Raw genomic sequence first — 18,795 nt, 5'->3', positions numbered from 1 at the left:
CTGATGGATTTAAAAACCCCAAGTACACTTCACATAATGTGGGAAAGCATGTCATGCCCAGAGACTGATGCTAAATGAAACATGGAGCAAAGAAAGAAGGAAGACGGGAGAAAAGACAGACAGAAGAAAGAAAGCAAGATAGAAGGCAGAAAGAAATACCTCTTTTCTTAGCTTCCGTGTCTTTGTGAAAAATGGAATTTTTCTAATTTTACATCTTCTGAGAAAAAAGCCACCCACTGGGGAAAAAACAAGCAATCATTCTCATTTCCATTCCTTTTCTTGGATATTAACCTACAAAATCTGAAAAAAATACCTATGGGTTCACATGGTGGCAGCCCTGGGGGAGCAAATCAGCAGATCAAGCAGAGCCTGGCCAGGGTTCTAGTCTCCCAGGTCCAGAACACAGGGCTTTCCCTGCTGACTTGGTTGTCAGTGCTTAGAGGTGATCAGGTCCACCCTGAGAAGGGACAGGTGGTGGGAAAACCTGGGGAGGCTGCAAATCACAGAGGACACTGCTTGCCACAGAAGCCTCATTCTCATTCTGGAGTGAAAGACATCACTTGCAGGGCCTTAAATAGATAGGTGACAAAAAATTTACATTTAAAAGATCCTTCTGCAGTAAGGGTTGGAGGAGGGATTGGAGAAACACAGAGCTAAAGACCGAGACTAGTTAAAAGGTGCATGAGTCTGAGTCCTGGCAGGAAACAGATTGCCAGACTCAAAGGGTTTAACAGAAGACACTTCACCAAAGGGGTATTCACAGAGATGTGAGCAGAGATAAAGAACCACAAAACAAAGATGAGCACCAGAGACCAGTAGCAATGAAAATCTGTCGCTGGCCCAAAGCAGAAAGGGCAGGAGGGAGCCACAGTGGAGCCTGCAGGAACCTGGGGCTGGAAGGAGGGCCTCCCTGGAGGAGCTGTGTCCCTAGAGTAAGGCAATCAAACCAGAAGCACAGAGACCCAGTCTCTCTCCTGGCCCTCCCTTCCCCTGCAGCACCTCCCCATGACCTAGCTCAAGAAGGGCCTGCAGGGCGTCAGCTTCCCAGGGCTCAGCCCAGGAGGATGGGTGGGGCACGCACCAGGTGCGGTGGCCAAGGGAGACTAATCCTCCAGAGGGCCACTGACATCATCAGCACTGAGATGATGTGGGCCTGAGCAAAAGGAGCAGCGGGGAGGACTGAGAGGAGTGTGCCAGAGGTTATCTGAGCACTAAGCTAACTATGGCTTAGTGTTGAACTGGATGCGAAAAGGGCACAAGGAAAGTATTCAGACAACTTTGAGGCTCCTGGTTTTGGTGGCAGGTGGCACTGCTTTTACCAGGAGAAGAAATTCACATTAAAATGTAGGGTTAGGGTGCCGGGGAGGGTGTGGAGAACAGGGAACCCTCCTACACTGCTGGTGGGAATGTAGTTTGGTGCAAACACTATGGAGGACAGTATGGAGATTCCTCAAAAAACTAAAAATACAGTTACCATGTGATCCAGCAATCCCACTCCTGGGCATATAACCACAGGGAACTCTAAAAAGATATATGCGCCCCAATGTTCATAGCAGCACTATTTACAATGGCCAAAATATGGAAACAACCCAAATGTCCATCAACAGATGACTGGATAAAGAAATTGTGGTATATTTATACAATGGACTACTACTCAGTTATAAAAAAGAATGAAATAATGTCATTTGCAGCAACATGGATGGACCTGGAGATTATCATTCTAAGTGAAGTAAACCAGAAAGAGAAAGAAAAGTATCATATGACATCACTCACATGTGGAATCTTAAAAAAAAAAAAAAAAGACACAAATGAACTTATTTACAAAACAGAAACAGACTCACAGACACAGAAAACAAACTTATGGTTACCAGGGGAAAAAGGGACTGGGAAAGGATAAACCGAGAGTTCGAGATTTGCAGACACACACTACTATACATAAAACAGACAACAACAAGTGTCTATTGTACAGCACAGGGAACTAATTCAGTACCTTTAGTAACCTATAATGAAAAAGAACATGAAAAGGAATACATGTATGCATATGTATGACTGAAACACTATGCCGTACACCAGAAATCGACACATTGTAACTGATTATACTTCAGTTTTAAAAAATGGAAAAAAATGTAGGTTCAGGGGAAAGTCAGCTCTTACATGTATGTGTGATGTCTGAAGGGAGCTTGGGGGCATGTACTGCAAGTTACTGGGTTGGGGTCTCACGCTGCCTCAGGAGAGCATACGAGTAGGAAATCAACTTGGGCACAACCAGCAAAGGGGTCAAAGTCAGAGCCAAGGGAAAGAATGGAAAGCCCTCGGCTATGGTGTCAGGAAAGAAAAGCAGAGGGCCGGGGAGTAAACCTGTGGAACATTAATTATTAAGGTTTAAGGATCCTGGAGAGGAAGAAAAGCCGCCTGGAGCCTGCAAAGGAGACGAACAAAGGACGAGAAGTGGGAGAAACTGCGGGAGGAGGGAGTTGTGCAGTGTGGCCTTGAGACGACAGACAGGAGGAGGTTAGAGCAGGGCCCAGGTGACCTGGTCTGGACAGTCTTTGCTTATCTGAGAAAGAGCAGCTGTGTTGGGTGAAGAAGGCAGAACCTTCACTGCTGCTGGCAGAGCTGAAAGTGGGAGGCGAAGAAACGTTCATCCCTCTAAACTTGGAAGAGGCCTGTGGCAAGGGGGAGGGGGCAGCAGGTAGGGAGCAACGTCCACGTGGACAGCAGGACAGAGGAAGGAGCTTCTTCACAGGGAAGAAAGTTGAGTGTAGGCTGTGGGAAGGAGAAAAGAGAGAGAAACACAGAGAAGGAACAAGACCCCCAGTGAGAGGTCACTGGAGGAGAGAGCAGCCGGGAGCACCTGGGGAAGCGCCAAAGTGAGAGGGTGTGCGGGAACTGAGGTGGCAGCCTGGGAAGTCGGCCCCATGTTCTCGGTGCAGACCCATGGCAGCCGGGCGTTGGGTCTTGGGGGAGGACATGATTAGCCCACAATCTCATGGGTTCTGACTTCACAGCCTACAGTCTCAAATTTGAAAAAAAGAGAGAGGACAGTGCTAGGAGCACTTTGTTGTGTAAAGGGAAAAATTAGTTCAGAGCAGTTTCTATCAGCTCAAAATCTGAGAGCTGATTAAAGTGTAAAATGGAAACCTTTGTTCCTGTGCTTTCCCAAAACAAGTCTAGGGCACAGACCCTGCTCTGAGTTATCTGGGGCTCTGTCCTTGCATCACAGCCGTGTCTGATCCTTAATCAGGAACTTTTAACCCAGTGACCCCACCTTTAAATCTGGGGGCATGGGTGTAGCAGACTCGACTGAACATCACTTCAATCAAAAGATGGTTACAAAGGCATTTGGGTCCCACCTTACAGGAAGTCAAAGTGGCAGCCCAGGCTCAGAACCAGAGCCTCCTGAGCTCCAGTCCTTGTCGTTACGCCAGTTTCACAAGAATATGAAAGAGTGGCCCTGGGAGTCTCTCAGGGCACACTCAAGACTCAAGGGAGCCAAGAAACAACATGCCTCTTATTTCCTCTGAATCAACAAAGATCCAACTTGGAGCCTCTGTTCTGCTGGCAGGGAAATCTAAACAATAACAACACAACAATCACAGTCTCAAGGATGACTGAGGCCTCCCGCCCCGTCCACCAGAGCAGGAGGGCCCTCACCCACCCCAGCAGTCACCTGTCCTGACGGCCACTGGGGATTCTGCCTTCAGAGCCCCTGGCTCTTGCTGAGGCGAAGCATGGGAATGAAGTGCACCGGGAAGGCTGGATGCCTAAGCCCAGCTTCTGCTAGAGTGTCCTCGAAAGACCTGCCGGCCCCCAGGCACTGTCACTGAACCACACAAGGGACCTCTGTTGTCAGAGGCCCCAACTGTCAGAGCTGCAGTTTTAGGAGGGGAGTCTAGCAAACCGCCTTTTCTCTTCTTAGTGCCCTCACAAGACACACTGTGGCACAGTCCTGTCCACAACAAGCATAGGCTTTTAAAGAAGAGAGGAAATGCTCCCCAAAGGAAAAAACCAAACAGAACAGAACAAAAACCACAGCAGAGGTAAGAAAATCCTAACGCACGATGGCTGTACGCTCGAAGTGAGGTCACAGGACGGCCGGGGGAATAAACGGAATAAACACAGGTCCACCCAGCGGTCATGAGGCCTAGCGTTAACATGAGATTAACAAAATCAAAGGGTAGCACTGGAAATAATTCATGACGGGAACGCTCACTTGCAGTATCTCATCAGGAAGAACCACAACGACAAGGCCCACGAGAGCAGAAACCCATCGCACCACTGTCGTTATTGTGACTTCACTTCACGCTCCCGGCAAGACGCCTCGGCAGCTGCCACCGGTCAGCCTCTGGTGACTGCTACTGTGTACCACGCGAGCCTGCAGAAATAAATTCCCCTCTCGATAAAGGCAGTGAAACAAAAATAAAGGTGCCATTATTTTTCCATAACACAGAAAGTTAAAGCAGACTGGAATCACTGAAGGACAGAGAAAACACCACATACCTTCTTGTGTCCCCAGGGCCCTGCTCGGAGGACTGTACAAAACTGTGTTTTGATGATAATAAATGGTAGGATGATACAAAAAGAGGAATAGTCCCAAAATATAAGTTGAAGTGAATTATAATTGAATTTTCACCCATAAAGCTTTTAGCTTAATTTAGTATTACTTACTTAGATCTATTTATTTTACTTTTGATTTTGATTCTTCTGCTTAAACTCTGAGCTATTTGAAAAATAAAACTATTGTTTTTCTTTGTGAAAAGTTTCTTGTTCTTGGATTTTCCTTCACTCCCTATAGAAACACGTAGAAAAATGAAATTTCTTTTGCTTCTGTTCCCTGAATCTTACTAAAAATTTCTGGGTCACTTGTGTAGCACTAACAAATATATAAAGTATTTGTATTTATGTGCAGATACTCAAAGAAAAAAACATTTTTGTGCACTCCTGTCCATTAAATATTAACCTATTTCAAAATCATCCACAGAGAGTACGTCTGCTTCCTCAGAAAGTGCTGCACACTCTGGGAGCTCACGATGTAGCCATGTGGCTGCAAGAAAATCTCTCCTCAAAGTGTGATGATTAGAGCTGGAGTCCACTCTCTGGTTTAAAATTAATCAATTTCTTTACGAATTAAAGTAAAATATCATCAGGTGATCAATTAGCATTGATAATTTTTTTATCCATCAAAAAGTAACTGCATAGTTATGTGGCTATTTTATAAAATTTGCTATAGTCTCCAATGTAAAACAATGATGTTATTCTTGCTAAGAATTTTGTAGACAGGAGAAGCTCTACTCTGGCTCTCTCTCTGGACGAGCTGCTTGCTGTCTCTCCTTTCATACTTGAAGCATCTTTCATTTAAAAAATAAAATAAAACTTTTAGGGACATACGGCTTTTCTTCCACCTCCATGTTTCAAATTTACTTCAAACACCTACACAGAGTTGGAGGTTCCTAAAGTGTCAACTGCTGAACAAGTGAAACGTCCCAGGATTTGCAAACGCTTTTCTTGTAAAGAGTAGGAGATGGAAAATTACTAGCTTTAAAGAAGGCATTCTTAGAGGGGTTTTCTCAGCATTGATTTACTTCTGGAGATGTCAAATGTCTAGTGAAAGTCGAGAGAGGGAAGAAGCACTGGACACCAAATTTTTTAAATTCGGAATTTTACAAACCCATTCAGGTGAAATGTACTTGAAAGTGGACTTTCCCCCCCTAATTAAAACTAAGAAGCAGGAACTAACACTGATTCTTGGTACAAAGACACTGTATGCTTCAGGCAAGGTTCTGTCTCTTAAGTGTAACCATGTAACAACATACAGTAAGAAAGACTGTGGTGTAACAGTGTCCAGTTATGGGACTGTCTGCAAAAACTTGCAGTATTCTCAAAATCAACTCTAAAATTAAGGAAGTCAAGTATAAAATAGAAAAACAGGACTACAATTTGACAACGATGTTTATATCAGAACCTATTTTTCCGCTGGTGAATAATCCAATTTCCAATAGCACTGGAGCTTATAGCAAAATGGTTAAAGTAGGTTTAGATTTGTTTGTCTCAGGAAAATTCTAGTCTCTTCCACCCAAATAAATAAACATAAAACACAGTTTCAGTGATTACCTACAATGCTCACAACCCTGAAGAACTGGGCTTAGAGAAATGCTTTAACATAACAAACATCTTGGAAATACATGAGTTTCAAATACTTAAATAAATCCAATGATTTTGTGCATTATAAAAATAAAGTACAGATAAATGATTAAGACATTAGAGGTCAAGTTGCCTATGTCAATTCCTTAAGCTATGGGAAATACTTCTGAGGACATAGTCTCTTCCAGTTATTAAAATAATACTGCCTCCTTCCTTGAACTACTTTAATCGTGCATTCCGGCAGTTTTCTGCAGGCAACTGGAATTCTAGCCTTCATAAAATGAAATAATGAGACTTTAATCAAACTGAGAAATGGCCACAAATGTATCTGAAATTACACTTTCTCAAAATACCATCAAAGTCTGAAACACTGAAGACAGTCTTAAGCATACTTGGAACTTATGTGAGCCTTTCCACCAACGTCAAGTTGATTCCATAACAATAAATTCACAGGTGTTAGGAAACTACAGGTACAACAGTATGACTGCTATGTTCACACTAAAGATATTCCTGTTCAGATACAGACAGTGCTTGTTATAAACACAAACATCTTGCAAAATGTTTTCTCTGCCAATGCATCTCACGATAACATACCACACATAGAGAATGAACCATTTGGGGAATAGCTTTGTTGCTATCACTTTCAGTCTCCTTAAACAAAAGTCAGCAAACTCCCTAGTAGTGCAACTGTGCTTATCAAATTTGGCTGGTTTTAGAAATGCAGTTTTAGTCCCTTGCTTGTAAATCAAGTGAGTCGTTTGAAAAGTATTTCACTTCTGATTTCCAAAGGTTAAAACTAATAATGTTAAATTGTATCATAAGACAGAATACAGAAATACTTTATGCCTAGCAAAATGATTTGGACATTAAAAGGGAGAAAAAGGCTACCTACTTACACGGTTTACAATGCTTTCTGATATATCCCAAGCCCAATGATAATCATTAATACAGTTTATAAGGGGGAAAGAGATGCCACTGATATGGAAAACAGCTAAGAGCACAAGTGAAGTAGTTTTGTAAAGCAGTAAATGATAAACTTGCTTATCTGTGGATTTGGACATCAGGGTATAATTACAGTTCTGGAGATTTATTACGGCTTAATAGCAATTGCTTTTGAGTAAGGGTTACAGGTGCTAGGGACTGCTTTTGAACCGGCTTATAACCAGCTGATCAACTGTAGTAACATTCCATTACAGTAACGACTTCTGGTCTCCTTAGGCCTGAAGGAAGGTCTCTGTCAGTGGTTGTGCTGCTTAACTTCGTGACTCACTGAGGGTTTAACACTGAATGTTCTAGCTGAGAAATGTTACCTTACTGGACTAGTCACCAGCCGGAACTACTCAGGGTATTATTCATCTTTTAACTCAAGTGACTTCAAGTTGTGCTTCCAGGGAAAATCTGAGCCTGACTTTTAAAATGCCTACATTCTCTAAAGTGACGTTACAAATAGGCAACAAATTTGAAATTGCTCTCCTGTTTATGAGTTGGTCCGTAAGTACATACTCTAAGGGAAATCAGTAAAATATAAGGGGAAATGAAAAAAACAAACAAACAAAAAACCAAATCTAGCCATCTATTCTTGGAAATGGAGAAGGGAAACGTTTGGGGGCAGCTGCTGAAATTACTACAGTTACAGTTTTTAATGTAAGTTAATATAGTCTTTCTGGATGGTATGAACTCAATATTGCATTATAAAAGCCTAGTAAAGAGACCACAGAATTGATCTCAGCCAAATGAAATAAAACATTTGAGCTTTATTTTTTAAGAAGGAATGCTCTAGAGTAAGAAATAAATCAAGTGAATCTAATTATTACGTTGGTCTGACACCCAAATTTTAGAAACTATAGGAGAAATCAGGTCCTTCAAGGCATTAGAATAAAGATTAAAAAACAAACAAAATACAAAAACAAAATACCTGGCAATCTCTGTTGAGGAAATAAGACAGGGCAACTATGGATGCAGAAGGATACTGAAGTTTTAAGGTCAGTCATGGTAGACCACTTCATGCTCAAGTGATTATAAGGGCATGTTTCTAGACTAGCTAAATTTTGAGGGAAAAGCCCCAACCCCTCTGTACAAAGACGAACGTCCACTCTCCATACAGCCATGCCACCGCATCTGGGGACAGCCGGGAGTGGACCAGTGTCACACCTCAGAGACTTCGTCTATTTTTAGTGAAGACACGGTGAGAAGTCCTAAGTCCAGAGAAAAAGCACCAGGCACAGAAAGCATGCTAACTTGCAAGAGGAAAAATAAAAGACTGGCGCCCTGCAAATATGGCCCATTTGTTCTGCCAGCTTGGAGCTCTCAAGCAGGGATCCAGGGCTCTGAACTTTGACTCCCAGGCCTCAGCTGAGGCAGCTGTCTTCCCGTTGCACTGACTACATTTTCTCTCCAGGAGAAGGAAGGGGTCAAAACGGCACCCCTCTTCCTCACAGAAACAGACAGAACACTCATTTTTCAGGACAGAAAATCTGCAGCAATTCTACTTAAACTTCAAATTGTGTTACTTTGCTACATTCTCAGACACAAGGCCCCAGTAACGCGCTTGTTAGGGACTCAATTATTCTAAACTTTCAGTTAACATCCCACACAATTATTTAAGTGGTTATGAAAACTCCTGTTCCAAATATTAATTCAGAGTCATCTTCTTGTTTCTTTTCTTTTTCAACAAAGACTTTATGCATGGTGAATTTTGCTAGTTTTTACTTAAAAACGAAAACAAACTAACAAACAAAAAATAACAAACCCTTCTTAAATAGTTAGGTGAAGTCCCTGTTTTAGCATGTTAGGTGGTGTGACCTTAGCTATGACGTGAACAGGAGAGACAGCAGAACAGGACAGACAGGGAGGTCTGTCAGCCCGTCTCTGGTGCCAGGGTACCAGGGAGCGTCAGAAGGGCAGAGGCAAAGGAGAGAAGTTACAACAACCAAAGCTCTCCATCTGGGCTGGTGTGAGAACAGTGGTGCCCAGAACGGGAGGGCTTCACAGGAGGCCTGAGGAGGGGTGAGAAGAGTAACTCGGCGTCAGAGGACTGCTCCCGGTTGTCTGAACAGTGGAGAGCCGTTAGGGGCCGGGGAGAGCGCGGCTCAGCAGCTGGTGGAACCAAGAACAAGGCGGAGCCAGGGCTGGTCCAGAGATGCGCACACGGAGTGTCTTCCCCAGGAGACGCGCACAGGTGGACACGCGGGGCGGAACTCGAGATTTCTCCGGGAGTTCGGCCAGGGGCCCAGCACAGCAAGCACAGCTCTGACTGTCACGTGGAGATGTTTCCAGTACGTCAGCAAGAGCCCGAGGTAGGTTTCTAGCAGCCACATCCTACAACGGGCTTATATGTAAGTTTGTAGCCAACTAACATCCTCAGACCTCTTTTCCTTTTTTCCCCCAAGTAAAACTGCACTTCTCTTATCTTTATATGTATAACATTTGAAATTTAAATATAGGGTTTTATGTTTATTCCGGTTATATTTAATCTTTTTGGTTTTAATCCAGCAATTCAGACTGCCAAAAATTCATATTGCTAAATAAGGGATACCAATTGGTTATTTTCGATCCTCCCTGGAGAAACTAAGGAACTTCAAGTTAAAAATGCATCATGAAGAATTTGGGTAAGATATAAAGAATTTCCTAGTGGGAAGATCAGAGAAGCTAGAATAGATATTAGGAGATTTTTTGGTCTCTACTTTTTAAAAAACTATCCAGACCCCCCCTTTTTTTTTTACTATAAAATTTCAGTTTATTTTTAAAGGACTAAAGCATAGTCCTTGAAGTAGACTTCCATCCCTGCCTCAAGGAGAACTGGCCACCTTTTCTCTGAGTCCCGCATGCACCCCGTTTCAGATGCAGATCACAGTACCTGGAAGGTGCACTGCCCTTCTCTGCTTATTTGTCCTCTTCTCCTGCTAGACTGTGAAATCCTTGGGGATAAGAGTCCTATCTTATTGGTCCTTACATCCCCAGGGATATAATGAACATTTAACTGATTTTAATGATTAAATTAATAAATCACTGAACTGAAGGTTAAAACATGAAGAAAAGGTATTCGGTCATTTCCTCAAGACCCTTCAGCATCTGTGACATTCCAGGCAGAGCTACAGACCCACGGGGTGAGGCCACCGCCTCAGCCTCCTGGGGATGGCGAGAGGCAGATCAGACGATGGACTAGGTGATCTATGAAGGTGACCTTGAGTGTTGTGGGTCCGTTACACCCGTAATTTCAGGTCCAAGACATCTACATACAAACACTGCAACACGCCTCAGAGAGAAACCCAAAATAATAGAGATTTTTAAAGTCAGTGATACTTAAAATGTGGGCTTTCACATAAAAGTAAACGATCCCATTATTTTATGTTTATCTCTAAGGCCCTGTATGCCATTTGTAAAGAAATGGTCTTATTTCTGAAGTCATGCATTTAATGGAGACTTGTATAGTCCTTCAGATGCAAAGTCAGAAATACGGTTTTATGTAATTTTCATGCACTAATAGATGATTTTTTTCATGAACAGTACTTACATTTAGCACCTTGAATTATCTTTGGCAGAGAGATGTCTATGCACATAGGAGGCTCTTTTCACTCAGTTGAGTGTTTTAGTAGACATAAAATTTGGTTCCTCATTGTAATCAGCACATTGACTTTCATAAGTTAATACATTTTTCAATTTTCACTTATAATGAAGTTTCAGTACCTTACTAAGTTAACAGTTTTGCTTTCTTGGGAAACCTCGATGTCTAAGATGGATTTATAAACCAACTGCCTTTCCTACCAAGTGGTCTGGGCATTTGTGAATATGGTATGTATGTGCACAGACTCATCTCATCCTCCCATGGCTGAAGATTCACAGCTTTTTGTAAAGAGCTGTTATGAGCAGCACGTTCTCCAGTTTGTGCACCGACACACGCCGGCCTCTGGCTCCTCTGCCACAAGCAGGACACTTGGGCACATGACAGTTGAAAAAATATATATACACACTTTTTTTTTCTTTTTTCGAAGCGTCTCAATGCTGGTTTTTTGTTGTTGTTGTTGTTTGTTTTTTTTTTTTTTACTTTGCTTTAGATTTTCAAAATCATCTTTCATTCACAGGAGTAAGACGATTATGCACTTGATCACTGTGATATAACATCCAAAAATGTAAAATGAAAAGGACAACTGAAAATTCTCGTGGGGGCTTGATTATGGTCACACATTGAATAAATGAGCATTTTTTCAGGTAACAGTTGTTTGCTGAACTTTTCCAAGATGCCATGCAGTGTACGACACACTGGAGATCCATGAATTCTCAAGACGGGCACCTTGTTAACAGTAATAAAAATACTTCCACATGGTAAAGAGGCACTTCCAGATACATCTCTTCTACTCCAACTGGACAGTGTGAAGGCTGATTAGTGTTGTAAACTACAATTTCATAAATACTGTCCCCAGGCTCATCTATCCCCTGAGAGCTGCAGGGGTAGCATTGTGACTAGCAAATGAATCAATCTGCATACATGCTTAAATCAAGTTTGTTTAAAATTAGAAAATGGCATAATGTATTCAAAAGTTTTTATGCAGTGTTCACACAGAATTAAAAATATGCTACATGACTTGCATTCAGAGAACAAAGATGTGTAGCTCATCTATGGGTCTAACAGGACGTTCAAAACCCAAATTTCAGAAACCTTTGTACTTAAATAAAAGTAAACCAGATTGCATAAGTCTGTTTACTATATTAAGAGTATAATTAGCATGTGTGAGAAAAGTATATTTGTTACATCTGATCGGTAAAATTTAAGAAATTGTGGAGTTCCTTTTGTTGCTTAGCAGAGGAGAAAATTTCTTTATATAGGAATGTGGCAAAGATGATTCTCTTTGCCAGAACAGCCTTTTGTAACCTTGGCTATAATTCCTGAATTAAGCCCCAGAAAAATGACTTTGTTGCTGTTTAGGGGGGGAAAGAAATGGAGAAAGGAGGAAGATCAGGACAGAGAGAGAGACAGATAAACAGAAAAATAAAACAGAGACTAGAAGTGTCTGTGGGTAATTTAAACAGTCCTATCAACCTCCTGACCCCTAACTGCACAGCTGGCTTAACCCTGCCGCATACTGCAGGGGCGACCCTCTGCTTCCCCCGTCACTGCTTCAACGCAGATGAACTAATCTCTTGATGAAAAGCAAAGCCATTTCTGGTGTGTGTGTTTGAGGCTGGGAGGAGGAGAACCTCTTTCAACCTTAAGTCCCTTTTCCACCATGTTTTCCATCAAAAGAAAAGGAGCTGCATGAATAGACTGGTGAGAGACCAGCCTCCGTGGGCGTTCCCACTCACACAAGGGACGGAAGAGCTCTCTCCTCGAGTGGGGACGGGAGGCACGCGCCTGTCCCCAGGGGAGCATCACATCTGCAGGGAGAGGCCAGGACCCCACTGGATGCTCCGTCCCCTGCCTGCACTAAAGCTGAGGGCTAACTTACCAGAGGGCCCATGTGTGTGAGGCAGAGCTGAGGTCGACCCTCCACTGGCTCAGGTGAGGGACGGGCACTCAGCTTTCTGGACAAGCATGAAAAGGTAGAGTCCTGAGGACCGACAGGAGCCCAGATTTCTCCATCAGCCCTGTTTTCAGATCCAGCTTTACCAAAAACACCTGCATATCAAGAGATGCCAATATTCAGGACCACCTAAATAAAGCTAAAGCTTCAACATTCCTCTTTATCTCTACAAAATGGAACCTAAAAAGAAGATGAGGCAACAAACTGGTACCCCAAACTTCCAGTACCAACCCTGGAACTGACTGTAGCTCAGGAAAGATCACAGAAAATGCAAGAAAATAATTTTAACTTACTCAAAAAACTTAAGCCTCAAAGCACATTTTTTTCTCTTAATGTCAAAGTTATAATTTTCACACAGAAATAAAAAGGAAGTATGGAACATATCTGCTTTATAACATCTGAATGTATATAATGAAGAGACTGAAATGTTTCTCAAAGAACAAATGAATGCTTCACAAATAAATTAACAGAGAATTTAAGAACAATCTCCTCCACATGTTGAAGAACGAGAAGGGGTTTATATTTTGGCCTTTAGTTTCGGTTCTAAGAGGTGCCTAAAATTTTATTTCTGTCTGTGTTTTGATTCATGAGTATCCAAAGCCCTGACATTTGCTATGAGAAATTTCCATGCTGCAAAAAATAGCCTGCAGTCCAAGCTCACCTCTGCAGTTTTCACGTAAAGACCTTTACAGCTGCATGGACCACAGTTACATATTAACAGGCTTTGGTGTAATTCCAGAGCTAAAATCCACTGAGAGACAGAGACAAGAAACACCTATGTAACTTTCTGTCAGTTCTGACCGTTTGGCCTCACATCTTATTTCATGAAGAATTTAAACGTGTTTACCACATTAATTCACAGACATCAGAGGCTCCCTAAGGCAGAACAGGGCAGAGAAAAAAATCCTTCGGAAAGGTGGCGGTGGGGCAGCAGGTGGAGGGACTGTGGCCTTTCAGGCTGGGATGCGCATCAGGACTGACTGACTAGCTGAGCTCTCAGGGTTACCGGCCTGGGCCGGAGCCCTCTCATCTCTAAATGGGGATGCTAATTAAATAAACCCGACCTTACAGAGCAAAGCCTCCTGAAAAAATGGCAGCAGAGTGGCCGGGAGGCAGCAAGTTCACAATATCAGCACGTGCGCTTTCCCTCTCTCCCAGTGCACCATGAAAAATCTGGTAGAAAATGGCAGCCCTGGTGTGCAAACCAAGTTAATCCTGCCATGGCCGGTTAGGGTTCGATCTCATCTCTTCCCTGAAAGCACAAGGACTCACTGAGACCCTAGTCCTCACTGGCATTCATAAGATCCAGCCTGAGAAAGAAGGGTCAAGCATTTACGGCACCTTCACTGCGACCTTCAGACACAGGCCGCACTGAGTCCGGTCAGCGCTGTGTTTACTCCTGAGTACTGCTATTTAGGGAAAGGCAGAGGGGCGATTCTTATGACAAGATGATCAAAAGTGAGGTGTCTCCTAAACTTTCCTGAACAACCACAGGTCCTAAAGGGTTCTGATCCTTGAAGGCATCATGGACATTGGACATAACTGCTCAAAATCTTCTCCTACTGACTTCAGCTTCAAATCTGTCTCCACCCTCACCAGACTGAAAACCCTTTTCTCCTGAGCGGCTAGCTGACTCTCATAAAGGTCCTAAGTACCTGTTTTTCCTCCCAGACAGCTCATTTGGATAATCCCCAGAGGAAGGGCAACCACCCCTTATTCAGACAAATGCTAAAAGGATAACAGTCTGGAAATTCTAAGTCCTTGAACATTGACTGTATTCTACAAAGGCGAGTATGTATCCTAAGGTATGCGTAGATTTATATATATATATTCATTGTATCTCCAAATAATTATTTATGCAATTTTTTCAAATTTTATTTTGTTGCCTTCATGAAGAACTCTTATCTCTTACAGTTGTAAGTCATGGGCCTATTTGAATCACTCCAACCAGAACCTAGTGCAAACGTTCACAAAATTAATTTGACTTTAGAATCACAATATTGATACCTCAGTAAATGTGGATTTGAGGCCTTGACGAGCTTCAGGAGCATCAGGAACTACAATGCACATACACTGCTGGTCAACATGATGTCCACACAACCAACGGATGCCTTTCAAACTGGCAGCCTGAAGGGGATTACGGCAAAGGCATCCTACACAGAGGAGAGGAACACGACCACACTTGGCACTTTGTGGAAGGCAAAAATCTGGATACCAATGAGAATTCCTCCAATTCCAACCCTCCCTGACTGTTCTCAACACAGTTTTAGCTAGTCTCCTCAGCTCCCAAAGAATTCATCTTTTATGTCACAGCATTTTTCTTAGTCTATTTTGTGTTTACCCTTACCCCAGCTCTCTTTTCTTACCTGTGTTCTTAAAAACACCTCTAAAATATCTGATATAAATATAGCTTTAAAAAAAACTATAAAATAAAACTCACTACAAATATCCTAAGAGCCCAAGATTTTCAAATAGACACCAATCACGTGAATTTCTGTTTTCTATCTCAGTTGCTCAGGATGGTTATTCCAATCGAACCTGACTCTGACATTCTGGTGCTGAGCCTGGTCTGGGAGGAGGTGAGGGGCTCTGGGAACAGGAAGCCCCAGCTGGCAAGGAGAGAGGCAGTCTTGTCTATTTCTCAAGGTTTAATCTAAGGGAGTTATGAGGTTTGAGTCTGTGGTGTGTTCACTGGTCAACAGGCTAGGAGAGAACCCATAATTTAAAGCATTTTTTTCTAAATAGTCACAAGATTTTTTGCAAAACTTCCCCAGCTAGAGTAAATAAAAATGAATGATTAGTAACCATTCTGACAATAAAAATGTGCTGGGTGATAAAAAATAAAACAAAGTCCTCTTATGGTGAGTACACTGATGACTTTACGCTGTCATGATGCCAAACGACAGGAATTAAATAAATCTTACATTTCTGCTTGGAAGAATGGGTGTGGAGGAGGAAGAAATGGAAAGAAAAGCAAGTTGAATTTAGTAAAATTACTTTCAAAGTGATTCCTAGCTAAGGAATTAATCAGTAAGAACAGACTCTGAGGCCTAGTGTCCCCACACAAAATTGGCCTAAGTGATCATAGTTCCTTCTGTATGCGTCCCACCTTCCAAACTAAGTTGTCTGGGGCTTTGAAGACATAGACTGTGCCTTATATTGCTTACATTTAGCACAGTTCCAGGCATAGAAGAGGCATTTACTAAATATTTGTTGAACTAATGTATTCTTTCTTTGCCTAGCGTTAGTAAATAATAAACCTAAACATTTTTGAGACTGCTGATATATTTGACTATTTTCATGTTTTATGTCCTCAGTGAATCATTTATAATTAAGCTATAAACACACATGCATATTTAATACAAAATATACAAACAGTATCAACATACTGACTCCCCATATGGTTCACTCGCATGTGTGACCTGCCTTCATGGAATTCCACTCTCCCAAGGAAAACAGACACTGAGTGAGCACTGACATGCAGCAAGTGATGGCTGGGGAAGTCGCCTGGTCCAGAGGGGCAGCGCCTCGCTGATGGGGACAGGGAGGACGTCAGCCAGAGCACTGGGCCAGTGCCTGTGAGGCCTGGTTCGGAACAGCGCGCTCACCCAGAGGCACTGAGGTGGGGCTGCAGGGCAGAGCGGGCCGGGGCCTGGAGCACTCAGCCAGGATTCTATCAGGAAGTCTCGCAAAGCAAGCTAAAGCCTCTGGACCTAATCCGCATGGAAGACACCGAGGAGCTGATCCCATCAGAAAGACCCCCTGTGACTGTGAGAGTTCACATTAGTTGTGTAAAGAAGGGATTCGAGTGGAGAGAGACTTAATGGAGGGGTGGAGGGGCTGGCTATGGGGTTGGTTTGGTAACTCAGGTGACAGCGTGGCACTGTGGATTCGGCTGGGGCTGGAGAGATGGATTTAAGGTGTTATGACTGAAATGCCTAGAGCACACTGACAGGTGATGGATGGTCACATGAGGGATGTCCCATTCGAGAGCTCAGCAGACCCCTGCTGGCCAGGAAAGCATCTGAAAGCCACAAACACACGGCTGGTGGCTGAAGCCACACTGTGTATGGTTCTCAGGAAGCCCATGTCTTGGAAGATGTGGCACCTGAGTTAACAATTTTTCTACAGGTAGGAAACTGCAGTAGTATTAGTGGTAAAATAATACTCAAAAGGCGAGCACCACAGTCAGACACATTTTATACAATGGTTCGTTTTTTCCAGTGAGATGATAATACAGATTAGAAATAAGTGTTTTTAGCAGACGAAGTAAGCCTGCAAGTTCTCTAATTCTCAATGCAGTCTGAGTCACCTTTGGTTTGGCGCTGCCACGACAACAAGAGCACAGGGAGGAAATTCACAACGGCAGCAGGCGGCGCGACCCAGGCACACCCTAAGTCCCCAGCACGTCAGCTGTGGCTTTCCTCGGTACACAATTTAGCTTCACTACTGACATCCATGTGCAAAATGGATAGGTTAAAATTCCTGTGACTATTGGACATTCGTATGTATTTTCACATTATTGTCGCAGCATTATGGCAGAGATGAAAAAGGATAAGAAGAAAGCTATTACAGAGGAGAGACGGAGAAGATGGCGGAGTAGAAGGACGCTCGCAGGTCACCCTCTCCCACAAATACACCAAGACCCACATCTACAGACCCACTCAGCCAACCAGGGCACCTGCGGAACTCCCACAGAACATCGCCCTCTTCAAAAGATAAAGACGCCAAAAATCTGGTAGGAGAAAAGGGAAAAAGAAAGAACAAAAGGCAAAGCAGCGCGGGAGGGGTCCCGCGGGGAGGGAGCGGCAAAGGAGGACTGGCGCTCACTCGCTGGGTCTCCCCTCTGCAACTGAGAGGCCAGCGGGACGGAGGGGGAGCCTCCGAGGCTCGGATCTGTACAGAGCAGCCCTTGACTAACAGAACTAAGTTAAACGGGCACAGAGCGTCCCCCGACACCCAGCCTGAGAAGCGAGCCGGCAGCCGCGGGCAGGGCCAGGCTGCACAAGCCGGGCGGAGGACAGGGGCGGCTGCACGGAGGCAGCCCCGGGGGAACGCAAGGGGCTGCGCGCCGTGGCTGTGGGTGCACAGGGCAGAACAACCTGGGCCTTCCATAAAACAGCGAGGTTGATGTGCTCTCGGGGGAAGGGTGCAAACCCCCATCTCTGAAAACCCGCGGAAAGTTTTCGGGGGAAGAGAGGCGGGGCGCAGGCACAGCCGCCATATCCTCCGCGCTGAGCACTCAGGCGGGGGCAGGGGCGAAACCTGCATCCGCACGGAAGGGCTTAGCAGCCTCAAAGGCCAGACTGAGACTGGCCTGCAGCCCGGGGCAGATAGGATCCTTCCATCCTGGTCCCTCAGAGAACTTGCTCCACAAAGACAAACAAGGAGCTGGGTTTTGGCTCAGAGCAGGGACAGGGCTGTCCCTCGGTCTTCCCCGAGCCCGCCCACCCGCGGAACGCCGACCAGGGCGGAGCGCGCAGCTGCACAGAGCAGCGGAGCTACCGGCGGCGGCGCAGGTAGAGCGAGAGCGGCCCCCCGCCTTTCGGGCAGGAACACAGCCCCTGACCGAGGTGCTGGGAGGGGGCACGACCCGCCCTCCTACCCGGCCAGTCTGCAACATCTGACTGCGGCATCCGGAGGGGCGGCGACCCGCCCGCCCACAGCAGAGAGCTGCACCTGACCCAGTGTTAGGAGGAGGCGCGATCTGCTTGCCGACAGGTGCCGGGAGCAGCACAGAAGAGGGCGCCAACGGAGGGCCTCTGAAAACAGCAAGCTGAGCTTCCAAAACAGGACGAAGACAGAAAGACTTCACATTAAAAGCACACAAACTCCAGGAGAACACCGACAAACCGCCCCCCCCCCCTTTTTTTTAAATCTGTTTTTACCTGTTCTATTTTCTATTACTCTCTTAATCTTTACTTCTTAATTCATTTCTATTTCTCTTGGGTTTTGATGTCCTGCTATTGATTAGACACAGGTTTCAAATACATCTATTCATCTCCCCCCCCCTTTTTTGTAAAGGTTTTAAAAGGACGTCTCAACCCGATTAATACTCTGCTTCAACTCACTCTTCTATTATTCATTATACACTGTTTTCAAACCCTCTTTCTCCCTTCTTTTAAAATTCTTTCTC

The 18,795-nt window shown here is 44.1% G+C and overlaps 1 protein-coding gene across 8 annotated transcripts in view; it reads right to left on the bottom strand.

Moving 5' to 3' along the window:
- The window catches only part of CHRM3 (cholinergic receptor muscarinic 3), a 469,218-nt gene that overhangs the window by 286,527 nt on the left and 163,896 nt on the right, over nucleotides 1-18,795 (bottom strand). Inside the window, exon 1 of one of the 8 annotated variants that reach the window (XM_032491935.1) lies at nucleotides 12,585-12,687. The exons of the other annotated variants lie outside the window; for them this stretch is intronic. The gene's annotated coding sequence lies outside the window, so the exon portion shown is untranslated. Of the gene's footprint in view, nucleotides 1-12,584; nucleotides 12,688-18,795 lie in introns of those variants that run through there. 8 annotated transcript variants of the gene reach the window in all.

This window comes from Camelus ferus, chromosome 11, assembly GCF_009834535.1.
Source record: "Camelus ferus isolate YT-003-E chromosome 11, BCGSAC_Cfer_1.0, whole genome shotgun sequence".
Classification (NCBI taxonomy): Eukaryota; Metazoa; Chordata; class Mammalia; order Artiodactyla; family Camelidae; genus Camelus; species Camelus ferus.
The sequence above is the reverse complement of the archived record's forward strand: the minus strand, read 5'-3'. Positions and strand labels throughout refer to the sequence as shown.